Source organism: Porites lutea, chromosome 6 (genome assembly GCF_958299795.1).
Source record: "Porites lutea chromosome 6, jaPorLute2.1, whole genome shotgun sequence".
NCBI classification, from domain to species: Eukaryota; Metazoa; Cnidaria; class Anthozoa; order Scleractinia; family Poritidae; genus Porites; species Porites lutea.
This window is the reverse complement of record NC_133206.1, coordinates 2,438,927-2,462,500: the sequence shown is the minus strand read 5'-3', so window position 1 is coordinate 2,462,500 and position 23,574 is coordinate 2,438,927. Positions and strand designations below refer to the sequence as shown.

General features: G+C 39.6%; 1 long non-coding RNA gene across 1 annotated transcript; it reads left to right on the top strand.

The window, feature by feature from the left end:
- Positions 1-5,623: 5,623 nt before the first annotated feature.
- Positions 5,624-11,045, top strand: LOC140941788 (uncharacterized). Its single transcript, XR_012166507.1, has 3 exons — positions 5,624-5,767; positions 8,921-9,022; positions 10,613-11,045. It is a non-coding gene; the product is annotated as an uncharacterized lncRNA (long non-coding RNA).
- Positions 11,046-23,574: the final 12,529 nt, after the last annotated feature.

Genomic DNA, 23,574 nt, shown 5'->3' with positions numbered 1-23,574 from the left:
GACCGGGAGCGATTCGTGACGGGACTGACGGATCCGTAACGTATCCATAACAAGAATCACTTCGTGAATTTTACCGGGGCCACTTTTGTCAATCACCTGCACCGCCAACATCTATTGATTGTAAACCAAGTTCACCTAATCTTGACTGCATCAAATTCTCAGAGGAAATAGGAGAGATCAACTGCATTGTTGAGCTGTGATTTTGCATAAAAGGTCTAATTATTACTTCATGATGATCAGTGTTGTATTGAGTAGGTCCTGGATTCTTCTCAACATCTTTACTTAGTTTGAAATTCACATAATTGGTCATATGACTAACACAATTGCAAGAAAACAATGATAAATATCGACGTGCTTTTAGTTTCATTATCCTGTAATATACTACCTGCTAGTATAGAAAGACAACAAATAAGCTTTCTTGGGTATAGCCATTTTATTGAAGTTAATTATCTTTGGATCCCGTTTGTTATTACATTTATATCGTGCATGATAAAGTTTTCTCACCTTATTAACATAGCGATGGAGCTTTGAAGACTTCGGTATGTGAATTGTTGAAATCTTTTGGAAGACAAATTTCTTCAACATGCTATTCTTGTTATTGAGACCTCTTAGAAATAGCAGTGGAATTCGGTAGTTTCGAAAACGAAGCACTCGAAAACGAAGACCGAAGCACGAAGCACCCAAATCTCGAAAACGAAGCACCCAAATCTCGAAAACGAAGCACCCAAAACTCGAAAACGAAGCACCCAAGATCGAAAACGAAGCACCCAAATCTCGAAAACGAAGCACCCAAAACTCGAAAACGAAGCACCCTAGATCGAAAACGAAGACCCCAAAATCTCGAAAACGAAGCACCCAAAACTCGAAACCACTGTAGGCTGTACGTCTTGCATGACGCAATCCGAATCAGGTGGAGGCAGCGGATGCGTCCGCACCTCCAAAGGTCCACAAAATCCATCTCAAGGTTTTATAAGAGCCTGCCAACTGTTTAACTGAACGTTTCTAGATGGGATATAATGCATTAATTTTATTATTGGTGTCGCTATACTTGACACATCTTACCTTAATATGCGTTTTTTCCGTATGCATGTTTATGTAGACTTCAAAACTGTCCGTCAGCAGATTTTGGCGTATTCAAGTACGCGTGAGCAGTAACACAAAAGGTCTGAAACGAGGCTGAACACGGAGTGTGAGGCTCGCGCGTATTACTCTTACGCAACGCTTTACCGACTTCTTTACTGATTTTGAGAAGAAAAAAAAACGGACTGTTTTGCAGTCTACCATATTGGATATTTATGACACTGCGTGATCAGATCAGATCAGATCCAGGCAGAATTTGTTCGAGGGTAATAGCCTGGGATCAGGCTCTATGGTGGGGAACAGGAGAATTTTAAAATAAAAGGAGCGAATAAAAAAACGAGAGTTAAGCTACTGAGAAGGCGGCCGGTGGGGCGAAGCCTGGAGATATGCTTTTTATGCCACCGATCCACCCTTAACTACACTAATTTGCGAATGGCCTTTAACGAGGAATGGAATAGAAAACGCTCATCATTTTGTACGGGGATACTTGCTGTAATTCCCGATCCCATCCACAAAGGAATCAGTACAGCTATACTACCGACATTCTGCATTTTTATTTTTGGCAAAATGGAACTGGAAGCTCCCTATTTCTGAAGCCCACCACAGACGCCAAAAGCTGTGCATAATTTTCCTCTCTTGACCCTTTTAAAAACAACAGTAACAAAAACAGTAACAGCAAGTTTTCGAGTTTTGGGTGCTTCGTTTTCGATCTTGGGTGCTTCGTTTTCGAGTTTTGGGTGCTTCGTTTTCGAGATTTGGGTGCTTCGTTTTCAAGTTTTGGGTGCTTGAGTAGATTTGAACTGCATTCGATTCGTTATCGAATACTCGTTATCGCGCTTGATTTCTGCTGTATTTACAATGGTCTCGTGTTTATAAAGGACAGACCGGTGTCGAGTTTTTTGGGTGCTTCGTTTTCGAGATAGGGTGCTTCGTTTTCGAGATTTGGGTGCTTCGTTTTCGAGTTTTGGGTGCTTCGTTTTCGATTTTTGGGTGCTTCGTTTTCGAGATTTGGGTGCTTCGTGCTTCGGTCTTCGTTTTCGAGTGCTTCGTTTTCGAAACTACCAGTGGAATTCTGCTCGGTTTACGAGCACGTCTAGATCGCCTTGTAGCACGTTTTTTAAGATGATATAAAGTTAGCTTTGATAAGAGTTCGCATTGATTCTCGATAAATTTCATGATGGAAGGTTCACTCAAAGTAGATAACTTTGATAAGTCGCTTATTTTCTCGATAAGTTTCACGATGGAAGGTTCACTCTTAAGCGATCGCTCGTAAATTTGTCTCTCCAAATATTCACTCTCAAGTTTTCGCTCATAAACTAGTGTATCCGAAGGTTGGGGAACGAGTCGTTCCCAAAAAGCTATAATCTTTCTCTTGACTCTCCTCCATACCTCGTGCTTTTCAAAATGGAGGATAAGATTTCAATGAAAGTAACGAGCCAGCGATATATCTCAGTCAGCGACATATCCCTAACAATGTAACTTTGAAAACACAGAAACGCGTTGCATTTTATGACCGGTGCCAGCCTTCGGCTAGGCCCCGGTAATAAGCCTCCACCAGCTGCACAGCCTGAGCCTCCTAACAAGCTCTCCGGGCCGCTCTCCGTTAACAGAGCGCTCCAGAGAGCTAGCTTGCTTGAAGGCTGCCACAGACTAGAAGTTGGGGAGCTTAAGCAATCATGCATGAAGACGAAGGCAGTGAAAACCTCAAAGAAAAAAAGTGAATCTACGTTTTTTTTATTTAGCATTGTTCACACTGTCAAATATGCAAGAATTTTTGGAGAGGTACGAAAATGCTTGAGAAGTGTATCCATGTCCAAAAAGGACTAGAAGAGAATGGAAAACTCGTCGTCGTGTGTTTACGTCCTCGATAAAACATCGCATTAGGAAATCGTAATTGTGTAGTGGACGTCACTCCCTTCACCCGGCAGGAGGTGGGAGCTATTAGGCAGATTACTAAAGTAATTTATTGGTTGAGACATTCATGGTTACTCTATTACAGCTATTAGGGTAAACAAAACCAGTATCCAGATAAAAGATATAATCAGCCTAATTGACTGGGATGGTGGAACTAAGAATGCCCACCATTGGACAATATAGCAGCAAGAGAGAATGACCTCAGTATCTCTTGATAGTAGCCGGTTTTTACCACAGCGGACCGCGCTGGGAACAGCCTTCAGCATGCACACCACATCCACCAATCATTAGTCGATTAGGCTTTAATCTGATCACAACCCCACTGCAAGGTGCTTCCCACAGTCCTGCTGCACTGACAGTCCAGCACAGTGATCTGCACCGTCGCTTGATGACGCCCAGCAGCGGGTACTGAATGAACGGTCAAGACCTCGAGATCAAGTGACCATTCGTTATCGTCAAAGGTGAAGTATTTTTTGTGGCATTTCCTATTCCCCAGCGGCCTAGGACGAGAGGTTGTTTTTGCGTGAAAGCGAGGCTAATGCGGGTCACTTCTTACCACATAGACTAACAAACATGAGAAAACTGCCTTTATGTTATTTCCAGTAATCGTTAAAACGTCCTAAAGCCATTGGACGTACTTGTTGAAAGCCTGCAAGTTAAGCTGAAACCTTCCTTTCAGTTGACAATTTTTCTTACGGAGCGAATGAAAAAATCTTGTGCGTTACCAAAAAACGAGAAGTACATAGACTACTGCAAAGCTTTTTATAACAACGTATATTACTTTTTAATAACAATATTTCAGCTGGCCATACCAGCCTCCATCAGGTTTTACAAATGTTGCTGAATTTATGATAGGAATTACAATATTATTATATAGATGGAGAATGTCGCAATAAAAATTGGGTGAGTGAGAGGCCGAAATGACGTACATAAAAAAAACGAAAAGAAAAACTAATAAGGATATGGATTACAATAATTCGTCATGGCGGCTTAGGCCATTAGGTTCAAGAATCATGGCCTTATCTATCAAATGTGACTCTCTCGCCTTACGGACTGAGTCACGTAAAGAATGAATTTTCTCTAGTAAGATAACTGCATGTCAGTGTGAGAATGGTCAGAGGGAGAATTACATTCAGTGGGTAAAACTCTTTTAGGACAGGACAAACGTTCTGCATGCATGCATTCCTTGCACTGCGAGGGAGTTAAATCGGTTTGAATGAAGATGACTCAAAAGGTAGAGTTTATTTATACATTTAGCTTATATTATAATATCAAAATATAATAACAAGAAGAACGGTAATGGAAGGGAATAACAAACTTTACCCTTCTTTTGGCTTCGTGGCTTTTTCCTTTCTTTGTACGATTAGCTCTTCCCAAAGTTTTTTTGTTTGAAACAGATATCCCTTTGGCTTACTGGTAGAGTTTAAGCTTTGAAATCTTACTATCATTTTTCAGCGACTCAGCCGCAATCTACTTATGTTTGTTTTTGTTTTCGCAAAGACGTTGACCCGCATTTAGCCACGATCATGCAGTGAGAAGTTTCTCGTCCCAGGACCGTCAGGGAATACGAAACTTGCCTATTTTAGGCCATTCAACAGCTTATCGTTAGATCCCATATCAAGGTATAAGCCGGTTAATTAATGTGTTTCGTTATTTCACGCTTTTCAGCTTGAAAGGAAAGGAAAAGTCTTTTTTTATAAAGGATGAAAAAATAATAATGATAATAATAATAACGAATGCAGTGGCGTGTGAACGGAGGAGGGTACCCTGATCAATTTCCTTCTGATTTAGCCAATGAGCGTGATTTCTATGGGGTGAATAAAACAAAAGCCAGTGATGTTTATTTTAGCAAATCTGGCAGTGTTAATCTGTGGATTAAAAAGAAAAATTAGCAGAATACATAAATCGCACGAGTCGGGACATGAGGGTATTCTATCTATTACGTGGAAGATTATTTACTTTGTAATATAATTACGATCAGATGCTATGACCTGGTTAGAGAGTTGGGACTAGGTGTGAGTCGAGTCCACTGCAGACCAACCCAATTCCATCAGTTAAGCCCCTAGAAAATGATGATTATCAATAAACTGGCTCTTAATTACATTTCTCAAAAGATGAACGGTTTTGTTTACTTTTAATTGTTAAGCTACTTACAATACGGGACATAAATACCTATTTGCAATACTTTTTTCAGGCCAAGCAATGAAAGAGCTCTGCAAGCACAGTAGTCAACAATCTGAGTTATCTTACGTCAGCGGAGACAAAAAGAAATCAGTGCTAGCGGTGGAGGGGGGAGGAGGGAGAAGTACCCAAACGCTTGTAACCTATTAAAGATCGTGACTAAACATTACTGACATTAAGAATACTCTCGTCTTCGTAAGTTGCTGCTGTGCAGCGAGCTGTTATACATAACAAGCACGCCAGTCTAATGAGTATTTGTACTAGTAAGGAAGGAAGAGACATTACATTTGTACCTGTAGCCAAACGGAAAATAAGACAAAAATTTGTAATGTTTATTCTTCAACTAATATAAATACGCCGTGTCGAGTTGCAATTCGATGCTTTGATGATGACGTGGAGTATGAAACAAACTTTAAAGGTCAACAATAAATAGTACTTCTGAGAGAGAGCAGCAAAAAATCACAACTAATACAGCCGACCGGTGCGTCAACAAGGCAGATAACCCGCAGATCTCCTGAATCCATGGACTTGTTGAATGTTATTTTCTTTTTATTGTCCCTCTGGTCTGCTGCCATCCGTCACGGATATTCTAGTACGTAAAAGTTTTTCTCCTTTTTATGCTAATAACAAAAAGCTTTGCAGTTGTAAGAAGCATTTCGTCATGTGTGGAACCCTTTTACATTGTGTCTTAATTTTTTTTTCAAAGACGTCTCGTATTCAACTCTCTCATCCTGTCTCTAGACTGGAGTATTGGAATTTCTTTCTATACTTTTTGAGAAGATTCAAGTGTAGAACAAGCGTCCTTAAAAACTCGAAATGAAATAATGTTGAAAGGTATGACTTCTAGTTTCCGGCCTAACAATAAAGGGTGTCAAAAGAGAAGAAACCATAACTCCGGCTAAGGAATAGTCACCCTACACAGCTAACTTCTGAAGTTAAGCGTGTAATTCATAATTGGCCAACATGCAAGGGGCATGCTTGGACAATATTTCATACCAAAAGACCTACTCAAGAAAATTTATCTTTCGAAAAAAGGCCTAAGAAAGCCCTGTAAGGCAAATAATTGCTTTCACCAAATCCATGTTCAAGGTTTTTTTGCGTCACTGTTTATGTTATTAATCACGTAAAAGCCATATTCTGTTTTTAATATCTTTTTCAAAACATTACCTTTAATTTTCTGACTAACTGTAGTCACAAGTTCATTTGTTGTGTTAGTATGTTGCCTTCCAATTTCAGTTATCTAGATGACCTTTCTCTAAATTCGTTCGCTTTCACTGTTATTTTAGATGGGCTTTATTTATTTGTTGTGTAAAAATCAGATTAGAAAGTCGTAAGGTAACGAAAGACAGAAAATCTCGGCAGATCATGCATTTCATCTTCTTTTCGCCCTGCGTCTTATCTTGCAAAATGTAGCATTGTTCACTGATCAGAGTCAGTTTTGCATCACCGGAACGCAGAAGCGTTTCACAACCTATCGTGTTTATATCTAACAAAATTTTGTCAGCTTGTATGGTACACAGCCTCTATTTGTGCCTAACGTTGTCGTTCTTGAGTGCCAGGGTGCAAGGGTATCTTCGCTTAACGTCGACCCTTCTTTCATCGCTGACATCTGAACTCGCAAAACTTAAAGGTACTTTACTACACGGCGCGGTTTTATCGGCTTGACTGCAGTCAAAGAAAAGAAAGTAGCTAGAGCTGAGCAAAGTACTTCAAAGTAAATCAAAAATAAGTCGTTGAATTTTCTAAACTTTTTGAAAGTTTACTGTAAAAAATCTGAAAACTGAAACTGGTGTTACTATCGGCACCATTTGTCATAATACTACGCCGGGACGGAACATTTTAGGTAAAAACGAAGCCCACTGTTTTGAGAAGAATGCGGAGATAGTTACAATAACTAATTCCGCAGTCCTTGCCCAATCTCACTACACAAAGCAAAAGAAGACAGCCGTCAGGCGTTTTGCATGGTTTTGACCGCGGTGGATTTGTTCCCTAGTTCCCAGGCTCTTTCTTCTTCTTTCTTTTGTCCTCTTGAGAAGATGTACAATAGTTCACCACTATACTCTAGTGATAACCAAATGGGGAGGTGGTCGTTAGTGGAGGTTCGACTGTCGCAACCTGGAGATTACGATTGCGGGATCCTCTGATCTCCCTGCTCATTACTAAGTCAATCCCTGTATATGACACAAGTTTATCCTTCTTCAGAGTTGATAATCACGTTAGAGATGCGGGGGCTATCAAGCAGCGGGGGCGTGGCCACCCGTACGCACGGTACACACGTGCGTACCTGTAAAAGTCGAGGGTAAAAAATAATAAAATAATGAGATACAAAAGTGAAAAATGACAAGAAAAAAGGAAGCAAAGGATAAGATAGATCAGTTAATTATGTAAAAAGCACGGTTCGACCGTTTGATTTTTTTTTACACCCGAATGTAAACTTCCAGAAGAGAGACGTGATTCATTGGTGGACCGAATCTTCAATGGTATGTATTTAGAGAAAAGGCGGGAAAAGCGCAAAAGCTTGCAAACTGGATGGTATAAAGCGTTAACGCGTTGTTTTCACTTCGGCCTCTCTTCGCACTAGGCGAAGTAGGGCAAGATTACATCAACGTAGGGTGCTTCGTCGGTTAAAAGTAACGTGGCAAATAACGGTAAATTAAAAGAGTCACACATTTGTAAATAAAAGTTTGAGATACCACTAGATTGTTCGCGTAGGCGCTACGGTTACACTAGAGAATTCATAGATATTTCGGACTCAGAAGTCCGGACATATTTTAATGAGGGTATTCGGAGAATTTCGTAAGCGTTCATACTAAAAGTGCATTCGGATTCCCAACAGATCGATAACATTGGGTGGCTTTAGCAACGACGACGGCAATAGCAACGACGACGGCAATAGCAACGAGAACAACATCAAAAAGCAAAAGTTTTTTAAAAGTTAATCAACAAATTTTCGCATGTGTAGCACGCTTTTTAGTTTTTGGTACATTTCTTTGCCGTGCACGACACGAGGTGAATTCTTTTTATGCGACGTTGTTTTCCAAGGATTCAACGCCAGTAAAATTCACCTATTTATTTGCTGTTTTAAGCAGCTTGGAATAAACGCGGAAAAGTTTGAAAAAACGCGAATTCGTTTTAATAGTGACGTACACATGTATTTGCTACCTACCCGCTCGTCATCAATATTTTTAAAGCAGCCTTCTATATTAATGAACGGAACACTTTCATTTTGGTTTTACCACCGCAAACTCTTATGATCGAAGGAGGAAAGTATCATCATTTGTTAGAAGAATTGTTTACTCTGCAAAACATCGTGGAATGGTATTCACTTTCGAATTCGGACTCAAAATCTCCAGAAACCTGACCAAACCGGGACGTTTTTTATTTTTTGGATTCACGCATCTCAGTGCGTTTATAAACGTAGCCTTGAGTTATAGAACCGATTCACGTGCTTCAGTCAATGAACTCAAAAAGGCGACAAAGATTTTTCAAATTACTTAGAGACGTCATAAACGCTTAGGCTTACAGTAACCTACCCTTTGGCGACATTGAAGGGGTGGGGGGGGGAGAAGGGGGAGAGGGGCATTTGGTGGGTTGTGAGTACCTCTGAAAAAATCCTGGCTACGGCCCTGAGCAGGAGCAATACCTAATTATGATAAGAACAAGCATATTTATTAGCATGCTTACAATAAAATCATTGATAATGAAGTTTCCTTTCTTTTATAATTACATTTTTGCATTTCAATAGCTTCATGTCAAGATAAAGATCCTGTAAAGTGTCCTGATAGGATAAAATATTGTGGTTACGCTGGCGTCAAGCAGCAATGTTCTTTAACCTGCAAACTATGCAGTAAGTAACATACTTTGTTCTGTATTTTACTAAACCCTTTGGCGACCGCCAGCGAGTAGCGAAAAAACCGCAGTTTTCTCCAAATCGTCTTTCTTGGACTGGATGTCTGGCCAATTAGCATGGGAATGACCAAAATTAAAAATGAGTTCAGTTTGCAACAATAGGGGCATATTTTCCGGCTAATGGGATTAATTAGCAGCTGTATTTTTTGTTTTTCGCTACACCCAAAAATTGGATTTGTTTTTCTTTCTTTTCTTTTTGCGAATCTATTTTGATCTTTCTTTCTCGTTATCCTTTTTCGCTTTGCTTTCTTTTTTAAATCCAGTTTTGTTGCCCAATTTATCCTCTTTCTTTTGCATCAAATTTTGGCTGGCTATTTTTTTTGGAAAGGGACAAATTTAATCTGCAAAGAGTATCAGAATTGGCAGTGGATTTTCCCAAAAATGTTACTTGGTTTTTTGTATGTAACTCTGTCAGGATTGGTCAGAGTTTCCATAACGAGGTGTCGGTGGAAAGATCTATCTTTGCTGACGTTGTTGCTTACCGTGAGCTAAATGAGGAAGGAAAATATGCATCGTTCCATTGAAACAAAAACGACTAAAGCGGTACCATACTTAGAAAAGGCGACTACCATTTATAACGGAAAACCGCACCACCAAGTTGAGTAAGACCAAAGAGGGTATAACGTATCGCAGTTCTTAAGGAAGCAACTCTTATTCAAAGTCCCAAAGGATTATTGAGGGACTAAAGTAAACAAAGCGTAATGTGCAGCGTGCTAATCTAATGTTTTTTTTTCCTTTTACTTCCGTACTCGGAAATAAAAGTAATTGTATGACTGCGAAAAAAGAGATTTGCCTGCCGCCATACTGGCAAATGGCCACAAGCAATCCCCACCCATCCCCCCCACCCTCTCCCATTGACTTGTGCACATAGCATTAGCAAATTGTATATTTTCCTATTCCCTATTCCCCCGGAAAACGTCTCAGGCTAGTTATAACAACTCAGAATACCGTAAAATTCCGAAAGTAAGCCCCAGGGGTTATATTTTTCAAAAGGCCCTTTTTGAGGGGCTTATTTTTGGAGGGGCTGAAATACGGAGGGAAATTTGCGTCTCAAATTGGGCTAGGCTTTTACTGGGAGGGAAATTTACGTCTCAAAATCGATTGGGCTAGCTTATAGTTTATAGGAAATTTATGTCAGTAATTTGCACAAAGTTTTTACTGAAACTCGCCTTGACGACGTAGATCTTACTAAATCTCAGCCAAGTACTTTGTCTATATGAAACGAGGAATTCCAAGCCAAGAGTTAAGAGTGAGCGACGCAAACAGCAATATACTGTGACATTCTTAGACTGCAATCATTTGGCACACGTATTAATTCTTTGGCAAATGCAAAAATTTATGTGTTACTGTAAATAAAGTTTTTGCTTTGTTTTATTTTATTTTATTTTATTTTTTAATTTCCAAGTACAAGCCCCCGGGGATATTTGGAGGGGCAATTTAACGGAGGGTTTTTGCGTTACGCGTTAAGGGGGCATATTTTCGGAATTTTGCGGTATCAGATGGCAACATACATCTTTTCTGTTTATAGAGCTTCCAGCATCAGTGCAGTCATCATCATTATCAACGCTGTTTATGGGATCATCGTGCAGCCCTTTCCTGGCACAAAGTACCACAAACACAATACACAATACACAAAACACAATATGAAAGCCAAGTTCTACTGCATCAATGGCAAACGTTAAAAGAGCAAAAAGTACCACAAACACAATACACAATACACAAAACACAATATCAAAGCTAAGTTCTACTGCATCAATCGCAAACGTTAAAAGAGCAAAAAGTACCACAAACACAATACACAATACACAAAACACAATATCAAAGCCAAGTTCTACTGCATCAATGGCTGTCGTTAAAAAAGCACAAAGTACTCTGATGCCAATAGGATTACTATGGAGTTATTTTCTTTTTCGCTGGTACTGGTGATATAGACAAAGATATTAGAGGGAGCTCAAGCAACGACGACGTCAACGACAACCGCAAAAAGCAATGGATTTAGATTCATTTGGTAAAACAACAACTTTACACTTTTTTTACATTTTTTTGCCGTCACTGCACGACTGCGACGTGAAAACGCCTAATTTTACGTTTTTGAAGGACGTGAACACAAGACGACTTTCTTTTTCTTTTCTTCGATACAGTCTTCTCAGAATTCAACTCCGGAAGAAATTGCCAACATTTGATAAATTAAACGAGACAGAATAAGGGCGATAAGTTTGAAGCAGCGCGACTTCACTTTTTAAGAGGAGTTTTCGTAGCCGGCGCTGTCCTTGTTTTTTAAGCTCGGCTCCCTATTAAGGCTGTTCCTTCAGACAACTTATCGATGATAACGAGGCATAATACTGAGCTTCTAACGTGGAAACAACCAATCTTATCTGACCGCTATGTTTATCATGATGTTTTAAGCGGTTGGTTTAGGGCCTGTTTACATGAAGGTGGGGGACCCCAGGTAGGTGAGGTAACATGTGGCGGTTTACCCCACCTAACATGTAAACGTGATCACATTAAAATGAGAGATTGTATGGACAGGCGGGTTACCCCACCTAAGCGGGTTACCTTACCTACCTGGAGTCCCCCACCTCCATGTAAACAGGCCCTTAAATTGCTGCAATCACTTCCAGTTTGGTTGAAATTAGCATACATAACGACGTACCGCGACATAACGTAGAATTCATGATGAGGGTTCGTTAGAAGCTTTGGTTTTAGATTTTAAGTGTTGTCTCTGTCATTTTATGTGATCATCTGTTGATATGGATTACCATGGTTAGGCTTTTATATGCCGTGTAGAATCTTAATGTATAACAAAAAATACTCCTGGAGCAAACAAATTCATTACGTTTATAATTCAAATCAATCAGAAAGTATAGTAAAATTTTGTAAATCTTTTTAGCCAATTGTTAATTATTCTTAAATTTTACATTGTAGTATATTTATTTTATATTTTATGTAGGGAGCGTCCCCGATAGGGATAACCTTAGCCTGCGTAGCTGGCGGTATTGTGTAGTAGTCGAGTGAGATTTGGCGGCGGAGCCGTTGTAATCCTCGTCCCTACTCCCTTTTTTTGGAACACGGCTCCGCCGCCAAAACTTTAATCTCGCACCCACACAATACCGCCAGCTACGCAGGCTAAGCAAGACACTTATCAAGAGTTGGATTCTCCAGCCTCAAATTCTGTCTTGAATTAGGTTCGGGTAGCTTTGTTTATAGAAGAAAATTAACATAAATAAAAATTGCCGCCAGACTGATTAAAAAGTAACATTTTCTTCTTTGCCAAAGATATTTTTTGGATCAGAGAATCATTTATATTGTCAGTACTGATGGACAGATGTGTCAGAGTCGAAGATTAAAACATGATGCTACAGAACAGTGGAACCTTGATACAACGAAGGGCCAACGGAGTGGAAAAATTATGTTCGCTATAACCAGGTTTCGTTATATTGAGTTTCTTTTCCGTGACATTTTACTATTACGGAGTAGAGAATATCGTTTGTTATACTGAGGACTTCGTTATATACAGGTTAACACTATATACTGAAAACATTTGTCAAGACCAATTATAGTTAGTCATTCTCCTAGGGCGTATACGTATATGCTTTTTTAAAAGTACGTGTATTGCTCGTGTGCTCAAAGTGCATGCAATGGTACTTACGGGTCATTCTAGAAAGAAATCATGCTTGGAATTACGGTATGAGCTGTTCTCTCTGCTCATCATTCATATAATTTTACAATTCTCTCAGTCATTTTAGATTATCATTAGATTGTAATACGTTGTGCGCTGTTTAAATATTTTTACTTTTATATTCATTTGTATATTAGGTAATTCTAATTATTCATAAATTGTGTCCCCAAATTAGTATGGTGTTTTTCCCAAGCTATACGGCTCCGACACATTGATAAAGTTTTCTTTCTGTCTGTCTATCTATCTATCTATCTATCTATCTATCTATCTATCTATCTATCTATCTATCTATCTATCTATCTAAAAACGATGTACCACTGACATCAAGGTTACTGTTATTCTCAAACTTTTCAGTATCCTTGAGTGGGTGTTAGATATACAATGAATTTGAGATCTCTTGGAAGCTCCATTTTTAGCTCCTGTTTTAATACACTTGTCAAGGACTTTTGCGCACTGCAAAGACGTTTTAATCGTCAGTATCAGGACACTCCTTTAAAGCTGCCTTAATTTATAGGCCAATGTGTAATCTACACTATTAAAGCAAAATCAAGACAATGGAAAGTGTGATTCCTTTATAGTGCCGAAATTATCTGCCTTGTTTCAGTGTCAATATTTCATGTCACGTCGTTTTATTTTTATTAAAGTTGTCGATCCATATCTGTATTTCAGTCCGAAGTGTGCCAAGGACGCTCAATTTTGAAGATACTCTGAAAATTGACCAGTGGATTTTTTCTTACGTGTCTGTTTCGAAAATTAAAGTTTACAATTATCTCAAAGACTGAATGAGAAAGATATAGGAGAGAGGATGTTTCAAATTCAGTAAGACCTTTTGTCAGTCTTTTGTCAGTCAGACCACTGGGGCCTCCAAAACTAATTTATGACGCAAAAAAGATACTTAAAAACACTTTTGCGATTCCTTGGAATATATAATCAACAGACTCCTTATTTTTTTTTTTGTATATATTTACTTATAAACGAGATAGTAGTCTACAGCAGCTAAACGCGTTTAATTTCCAAGATGACGAATTTTAGCCCCTGGCCATTTTTGATGCTGTTGTCGTTTTCTATAATTATTAACTCAACGCAATCTAAAAGTGATTTCCATGTATATCACTTTTCACTCTTGCGTAGGAGTATTATTAAGAAGTCTACTGTGGAGCCATACCCTGTCTGTGGGTAATTTTCACATTGATAAGATTGGCAGATGATCACCATCTTTCACCTCCCTTCTGTTCGTATGTTTTCAACATATCTTTGAGAGGGTACTAATTTTAAATTTTGATTCTGATTTTGATTCAACCTAGTTAATTAATCAAAACCCCTGATTTATCAAAACTAAAACGTAGCAAACAAAATCGAAAACGGTTCATTTGAAAAAATACACTTACTAATTGTATTTGCACTTTTCTTGACCAATCGCATGGCAGCAAAACATAAAATTGATCGGCATGAAGCCTGACAAAGCTGCTTTCTCAGCCGACAAGTTTAAATACACCTGCAAACATCTGGGATTGCACTTTTCCACCTATAAAAAGCTGCAAAGATCCATTTTCTCAATTCATATACAAGGCAGTAAACTATGGCGAACTCCTCTTGCCATATACAACGAACGAATGATACTCGATCAAATTCCGAAGCAACTGAAAATCCGATGTATTCCATTCTTGTCATCAATATCGCCCTCAGTGCTTTTCTTTGTTATTCAACTACAATGATGAATGTCGTGACGATTTACGCTTTGATGAAAACGTCCTTGCTACCGAAACCTTTGAAAACACTGCTTTTTAGTCTGGCGGTTTCAGACCTCGGTGTTGGTTTTCTAGGTTTTCCTTTCCAGATCGCTCATTTTGTGGGCCAGATAAGATGCAAGATTCCAAATGGTGACACTAACTTCGCTTTTAGAATCAATGATGCTGTTGTAAGCACACTTTTTATGTGCTCTTTGTCCACCATCGTGGCGATAAGTGTTGATCGATTCATCGCCATCGAGATGCCACTGCGATATGATACTATAATGACTCACAAGCGAATTATTGGAGCCATCATGGTTATCTGGATAGAGAGTGCAACTTTTTCCATTCTTTGCTATATGTTCAAAGCCGTTCCAGTTTTTTCGGCCTTCGTCTTTTTAGTAATTATAGATTCAGTGTCTTTTCTAGTCACGACAGCAACTTCCTGTAAGATATATATAACTCTAAGACGACACAAGAAGGAAATGGAGAACGGAAGACATCAACTTCAACAAAGTGCTGAAAATAAAGTTTCAAGATCTGGAAGCGGGAAGTCTTCAACTGGCACCCTGCTGATTTATCTTTTCTTTTGGGTTTGCTACCTGCCTCATTTAGTCATCTCAATTGTTCATGAAATATATGGAAAGTCAAATACAGTTATTGAAGGTATGTTTACCTTTTCATGGACGCTGGTGTTTTTCAATTCTTCCATTAATCCCGTCATTTTTTGTTGGAAAATGACTCCAATTCGACGCACTATACTCAGCATCCTTCGAAATACGTTTTTAAAAAAATCACCCGCCTGAAAGCGTATATACTGTTCATTGGCTAATTGAGGTTTGTAGACAAAACTTTCAACTACAATATCAATATAACTTATAATTTTGAATAGCTCAAGGCACAAGCGAATTATTCGAGCCATCATGGTTATCTGGATAGAGAGTGCAACTTTTTCCATTCTTTGCTATATGTTCGAAGCCATTCCTGTTTTTTCGGCCTTCGTCTTTTTAGTAATTATAGATTCAGTCTCTTTTCTAGTCACGACAGCATCTTCCTGTAAGATATATGTAACTCTTAGACGACACAAGAAGGAAATGGAGAACGGAAGACATCAACTTCAGCAAGGTGCTGAAAATAAAGTTTCAAGATCTGGAAGCGGGAAGTCTTCAACTGGCACCCTGCTGATTTATCTTTTCTTTTGGGTTTGCTACCTGCCTCATTTAGTCATCTCAATTGTTCGTGAAATATATGGAAAGCCAAATACAGTTATTGAAGGTATGTTTACCTTTTCATGGACGCTGGTGTTTTTCAATTCTTCCATTAATCCCGTCATTTTTTGTTGGAAAATGACTCCAATTCGACGCATTATACTCAATATCCTTCGAAATACGTTTTTAAAAAAATCACCCGCCTGAAAGCGTATATACTGTTCATTGGCTAATTAAGGTTTGTAGACAAAACTTTCAACTGACTTTTAAACAATATCAATATAACTTATAATTTTGAATAGCTCAAGGCACAAGCGAATTATTCGAGCCATCATGGTTATCTGGATAGAGAGTGCAACTTTTTCCATTCTTTGCTATATGTTCAAAGCAAGAGACTATAAAGGGGACAGAGAGGCCATCCCCCATATACACCCTATTCCATAGGTAATTCGTCTCGAGTTATTTTAAGAATCGGGATAAAGTTACCTCGCGCGAGGCGTGGATGTTTCGTGGAGGTTTCGCATGACCAAACGCCGTGCAAAACATGTCGGGCGAGAGGCAATGAAAGCGTAAAAAGATCGAGAGCATTCCTGAATATTGAAGCGAAATGAGTCGGCGCTCACCTGGGAAAAAGGAATCGCTGGACTCTTTGACAACCCGTGAAATCAGTTTAACTCGAAGTTGTCGTAACCTCAGTGCTTTAATAAAATGAGAAATTTCGCCGGTCTATTGAAACCGGTCGTTTGTACAATTTAGGGAGCTTAAGATCCAACGACGCGGACGACAACTAGAACATCAAAAAAACAATAGGTTTAATTAGCAAAAAAACAACTTCGCACGTGCAACACACTTTTTTGTTCATTTCTTTCCCGTTTTTGCACGACTACGACGTGAAAATGCCTAATTTCGCGTTTTATGGAGGACGTAAATAAGCAACGACGAAATTTTATTTCTCTTTCTGAGCTTGAATATGGTCCCTTGAAATTCAGCTTTAGGAGGGTTCGCCTACAATTGACAAAGTAAGTGGGTAGGAATAATCGCTATAAAGACTGAAAAAAAATAAACATCAAACCAGAAATTGCTCTCTTCAAACTGTAAATTATAAATGATCCTGAGAGAATATTCAGTGTGTTAAGGATTTCCCTGCTCTACTGTTAGCTCTATACAAGAGAGGAAGGGCGATTCTTTTTTAATTTCGGTTTCGCTGACACAGCTTTCGCAGAAATCTCGCTGTAGTCGTTTTCGTCGACAAAAGGAATAGCAAAATCGCTCTCCGCGTCTTCCCCCATTTTGTTCTGCGTCATTTCGTGAAGGACGCGTGGCTCTCAGCGTGGGTCATCCTTGGGAACACATTCGCGCTATGTGATTGGCTGTTGTTTAATCCCCCTCGAGATCTGTGGTGTTAAAAATAACTCGAGACGAATTACCTATGGAATAGGGTGTATATGGGGGATGGCCTCTCTGTCCCCTTTATAGTCTCTTGGTTCAAAGCCGTTCCAGTTTTTTCGGCCTTCGTCTGTTTAGTAATTATAGATTCAGTGTCTTTTCTAGTCACGACAGCAACTTCCTGTAAGATATATATAACTCTAAGACGACACAAGAAGGAAATCAGTGGAGAACGGAAGACATGTACATCAACTTCAGCAAGGTGCTGAAAATAAAGTTTCAAGATCTGGAAGCGGGAAGTCTTCAACTGGCACCCTGCTGATTTATCTTTTCATTTGGGTTTGCTACCTGCCTCATTTAGTCATCGCAATTGTTCGTGCAATATGTGGAAAGCCAAATACAGTTATTGAAGGCATGTATACCTTTTCAGAGAAGCTGGTGTTTTTCAATTCTTCCATTAATCCCGTCAGTTTTTGTTGGAAAATGACTCCAATTCGACGCACTATACTCAGCATCCTTCGAAATACGTTTTTAAAAGAATCACCTGCCTGAAAGCATATATACTGTTAATTGACTAATTGAGGTTTGTAGACAAAACTTTCAACTGACTTTTAAACAAGATTAATATAACTTATAATCTTGAATAGCTCAAGGCAGGAACTCATGAGCCTGCAAGACGCCTGGAGATCATCTTTATTAAAACGAAGGTGAAGGAGTGTAAGTTTTTCGAATATTTAGTACAATTGACTGCAAATTTAACACTCGAGGAATTAGTAGAATGTACGATCATCACGCTTTTTAGACTTGCCTCATAATCTGCAACCCGTTCTTCTTCGTACTTGGGTATGACACAAAAGGGAGTCATTTTGCCAGGCGTTCCTTGCGGAGACAGTGAAAACTGTGGGAGTGAGAATCGTTGGGTGACGGAAGCCACGCATGTTGTGCGAAGAAAGTTTAGGAAAGATTAAATTTTTAGAGCTTTTCTAGAACGTGTTGGTCCACGAATTCTATCTCTTGAAAGAGTTGATTACTTTGGAACAAGTGAACACTATTGAGTGGTCGAAAAAAAAAATAAGAATCTTTTTTAGCAAAACTGCGATGGTTGGGTGTTGCAAACTTTCATCGAATGCAAATGAGTCTTGTGATGAGCATTTGGTTGAAATTTATTTACATTTTCATTTTGTTTCTTTATTTTTTAAATTCAAATTTCATTTGATTTTTAATCCTTAATTACAATCTTTCAATTTTTATTTTGATAATTTTTTTTGTATTTTTATATTTATGTACATTTATTTATTTATTTTGATCTTTTTTAAATATGTTTTCAATTTTCTTAAATAAAACAGGCATTTCTAGTTAGTTTTTCTATGATGATAATGGGCCACCATACCCTTGAATTTTCGTGTATTTATACACGCGTTAGCCTCACACGCAGGCGTTTTTAGGGGAGCTCGTTTTTCACTGGGGAGGGGTGAAAAACGAGCTCCCCTAAAAACGCCTGCGTGTGAGGCTAACACGCGTATAGCCTGCGACCGTAGACGTATTTCCGGTCGTCGCTAACACGCGTACTAAATCAATTCAGAAACAAATAAAAAGTAAATATCCCGTAGAATACTCGACGTCGATAAAGTAGGAAGTAAAAAGCCTTTAGCGTGTAAATCCTGTTTCGTGTAAAATTAATCGCCTCATTCACGAGACAGACTGCCGCCGTAAGAGCGTCCATGTGATAGTCTTAAGCAACCCACGATATCGGTACGATAAATTAGTCAAGTCAAGTCAAGTCAACTTTATTTAGCCCGACGACACCAATCAGTCAAAATCAATATTATCAATTAAAATCAATAAAAAAAATTGATTGATATTGATTAACTTAGCCAATCACTAAATATGGATAATCACTTAGGTATGCGTCTAAACGTTATTGATTTTCATCGATTGTGTTTTTCTCGTGGACCCTACAATTTTGCCTATCCCAGTCGGCATGATTGTGTATGTTGTTGATCGGTGACTTTTTAAAGATTTTTCTGATACATTCAGCAAATAATAGAAATAATTTGATAGATGTACTAAACAAAATTAAAGACAGGCTCGAGGACGTACGCATCTATTTAAAATACATTTTAGTTACGGTTTTTGCTTGTTGCCAATGCAGGAAGATAATAAATTGCTTTTTGTGCTGTGTTTCAGTTGCACTTTTTAATTTCTTGAACGGAGATCAGACCATGAAACTTAATTGGGTTTATTACCTGGGTTGCCTACGACGGTTTCCGGCCCCTGAAAAAGGACGGCTTGTCAGTCCGAAATATCGGGAACCTCAAGTCGCTTTTCTCTTTCAGGCTGTTTTGTTATTTATGTCTATATTTTTGCCTACGGCGGGCCCAGTTAAAAAATACTTTCGATTTTCTTTCTTGGGAATTTGTGCCCGAGTTGCATGGGGTGGTGGGAGCCGTCCGGCTCTCCAAATCCCGACTCTATTTCAGACCAATACCTATAAGGCAAATGTAAGGGAGTCCTCCGTCAAAACATGAACACTATCAATTATTAACTTAGTAACCCAAAGTGCGTTGCCTGATCCAAAAAGCATGTTTGTCCATCTTCAAAGAGTCTGCTTAAAGGGCCAAAACCTTAAGCCGGTTTGTTTTTCTGGGCTTTATTTTTTAAATTACCCGATCTTGAAAAAATGTAGAGAAATGGACAGTTTAAACATTATTTCCTACTTCTCTGTGGCTCCAAATACGGAAATTCGAGTCATTCATAAGTAAAAAAAATACAACTTCTACCATCCAGATTTTTGTCTCCTTGTGGACAATTTCGGCTTCAAATGATCATTTTGCGCTAGGGGACTGGGGCGAGTTTCAAGACAGCATTTTTTTCGCAATCGCTAGCCTGCGAGAGCATCCGGTTTTTTCGGCTCAAGTTTCCAGTTTCACCGGCTCAAGTTTCTAGTCGGGTGAAACTAAAAACTTGAGCCGAAAACACGGATGCTCTCGCAGGCTACTTTTTCCCAGGGTATTATCAAAATCGCTCTGAAAGGCATTAGGACTGCAAAAGGGGCTATAATTACCTCTTTTTAGGCAACATGTGAAAATCACCGCTTCCTTTTCAAGTTGCAATGGTATGCGCAGAAGAGCTAAGACAGAAATCTAGAAATCCAGTTAGTTAGAGCCGGCTTAGACTGCAAAACAGTCGTTTCTTTTTTTTCTCAAAATTACTAAAGAAATCGGTAAAGCGTGGCGTAAGAGTCTTACGCGCGCGAGCCTCACACGCCCGTAGCGTCTCTCCCCAGTCTCACTCTCTGGTTTCAGCCTCGTTCCAGACCTTTTGTTTGACTGCTCGCGCGTACTTGACTACGCAAAAATACAGACTTTTTCGCAGTCTAGAGCCAGCTGTAAAACATGCAATTAATGAACTTACATTTTCGTTTTTGCCTCTTCCCAGAAACATTTGAAACCGACGTACCCTCGCTCACTGGTGCTTCTTCCATTGTTGAAAAAGCCAACAGTTTTCTTCCGAGCGCGAATCAGTCTTCGAGAGTAGTTCCGATGAAAGCCACATGAAGCTGCGCGCGCTCAAATGACTTGTTAGCATTCAAAAAGGCGTTATTATATATTAGCCTTCCTGGCTTAAATAAGTATCAACGGGTTTTTATACATGGTACGAGATCCAGGTAGGAGCAAGGTTTGGTGTAAGGCTAATTAGCTGAAGCAGACGAGTACTATTGGTGTGAAACCGCTTGCTTTTATTGGCGTTTTCCGACATTTTATTTAGCTTTATTAGTACCATCCTCGAGATCTTCGGCACTTAGAGTCTCAGGCTCGGATTTTTTACAAGTCTCGGTCTCCGCAGTCTCTCAAAGTCTCGAATTTACCATTCTATTGACCCCTCGATAAAAATCAATGAAAATCAACTATCACTCAAGACTGCGGCTTTGATTTTTTTTGATTTACAATATCAATCAATTAATTGTTATTGATTTTTATTGACCATTATTGATGTGTTTTATTGTTGATTTTGATTAAATGATATCGTCGAGTATTTGGCCAGGGTAACACTATCAGCCATTGGCTGGTATCAAAAGGGGCCTTGCGTAAATTACGACTACACAATATCAGAAGCAGGACAAATAAAAAACCAGCAAAAAGTGAAGTAGCGGGATACGGGGAGGGGGGGGGGGGGGGTGGGAAGGTTGGGAGGGGGTGTGCCGCCGAATATATGCATGTCAAGGACAACAAACAGTTTTGTGGCCAAAATACACTTTGAAGATCTCCCGACCGGCCTTTCTTTCTTAATTTGGAGACAACAAGCTTTTTAATTTATGAAAACAGATCACACCAATTGAGGCCAAATAAGGTAGTGGACAGGGCGAAGAGATGCCTTGGCCAGAATGCAAACTTTGCAGGCGACTTTCCTCACCCCGGCCCCATTGAAACGCTGCAAGGTGAATACCGTTTTTCACACTTGCTCTCACTGCATTTTGCACGCGCTTAACAGTTGAGCAAATCCGCACCGTATTCATGACCTATCAAGTGGTAGCCGACGTCAATTCACGGTGCAACGCAACAATGGTCCAAGGTTGAATGGAACACTGGATATTGTGATATATTTTGTTTGGGTTTTGTTTTATCAGGGAGACTAGCACTGGACAAATGTTCCTGTTCACCTACGAGCAGGCGTCCTTTTTTTAAAAGAATAAGGGAAGAAGGACCGCCTGATCACAGGTGAAAGAAGGAGAAGGGACAAACCCCGCGGCTCAATGGTTTGGTGGACCTTTGCCCTACAAACGGGTCCAAAAGATGGCAAATTTCGTTCCCAATAAATACAAATGAACTGTATTCAAAAATAAAGACAGAAGGTAAGTCTTTTATTCCTCCTTTATTTGTTTGTCGCATTGCCAACTTTCAAAAATGCAATGGTGAAAGTTCTTTTTGCTTTTTGTACTTCCTGAGTAGGGAAGTCAAGCTGCTCACTTGAAACACTTTCGATAATAATATCTCATTCATGCAACAATTTCACGGTTTTCCGCGTCTCCAAGCGTCCGTTTATTTCCTCTTGTAAAATACAACAAATTAAAAAGAAATAAACTGAAGTATTGCGGCTCTTCTAATTATCTTTTAGAAGCACAGATAGGTACTAGCTTTGATACGTTACAACTGTAACCAAATATGTCCTCTCTCCTAGCCTGCAGCACGTTCTGTGAGGGGATCTGCGGGCGGGCGAAACAATGGGGAGAGCGCTTGTCGTTTTTTTCCGTCCCCCGACCTCAGAACCCGCAACAGCCCCTCAGAGAGTTTCCCCTCCAACCTCAAGAAGCACAACTACGGAATGGACATAAATAACGCAACTCCATGTGCGTTTCATTGATATGTAAATGACAAATATTATCTAAGGATAGACGTAAAAATGTATCAGATGTTTTTTTCAACTTAGTTCAGTGAAACTTCGACACTTTGTAACTAATTTTTGTCAGGGGTGGATCCCGGGAGGTTTTAACTCGTGCTCTTTGTCGGAATGATTTGAAATCCTTCTTCGCCGCCACACTTTACCTTCTAGTAAACGTACTGTAACTACCTAGAGTCTAGATCCTTATTTGCGATCCTTAAGTTGGAACAATTTCAGCTTCGAAGCAAACGGTCATTATAAAAATTACTTAAAATCTTTCTGGTCTGATGGGTGTGATAGATGCAAATTTAAGTAAGCGGGTATGGACTCCCAGCACCGCCCCGGGATCCACCACTGATCTGTGAAATGCGAGTCAATGAAATCCTTTCAGGACCATTCATACAATACCAGGTTTCCATCAGACCAATTTAAAGTCTTGTGCTTACGCCCCGTTTGAGAAACGTTGTCCTGGGAAAAAGGGTCACCCTCCCAGCCGAGTCACCTTTAGCAGGCGTTTAAATGAAAAAATAGATGACCCCTGTCCCCGAGCCAAGAACTGATAAAAGGTAAAGGTAAAGGAACCCTATTTTACGTCCTAAACTCGTGACAAATAACTAATAAACTTGAGGTCGATCATCGGGGATCGAACTCGGGACATCCCGCACCAAAGGCCGCGCACTAACCAACTGTGTCACCCACCCTTAGTCCTTGATACTCGCCTTGACTGAGTCGCCCGCCTGGGATAGTCGAAGTATTTATGTGGAGAAAGAGTTGATCCGGCTAGGAGTGACCCTACCATCGAGTAAGAATGACTCGGCTCGTGGGTCACCCTTCTACCGGGCCAACTGTCCGTTTCTCAAGTTAAGTGTTCGCCAAGTCTTGTAAGGAAATGGATAAAAAGTTGGCTCGCCCAGGGTAGCTCGGGAAGGCGAGTGATCCTTCTTCCTGGGAAAAGTTTTCTCGACACGAACTGGGCCTTAGCATGAGAACAAAGTGATTCACATTATAGAGCGGTTTTCACTTGACTGTCGAAAGGGATTGGTTTTGGTTTTGGTTTTGGTTTTGGTTTTGGTTTTACTACGCCCTTTGGTTGGCTAGTGTATTTACT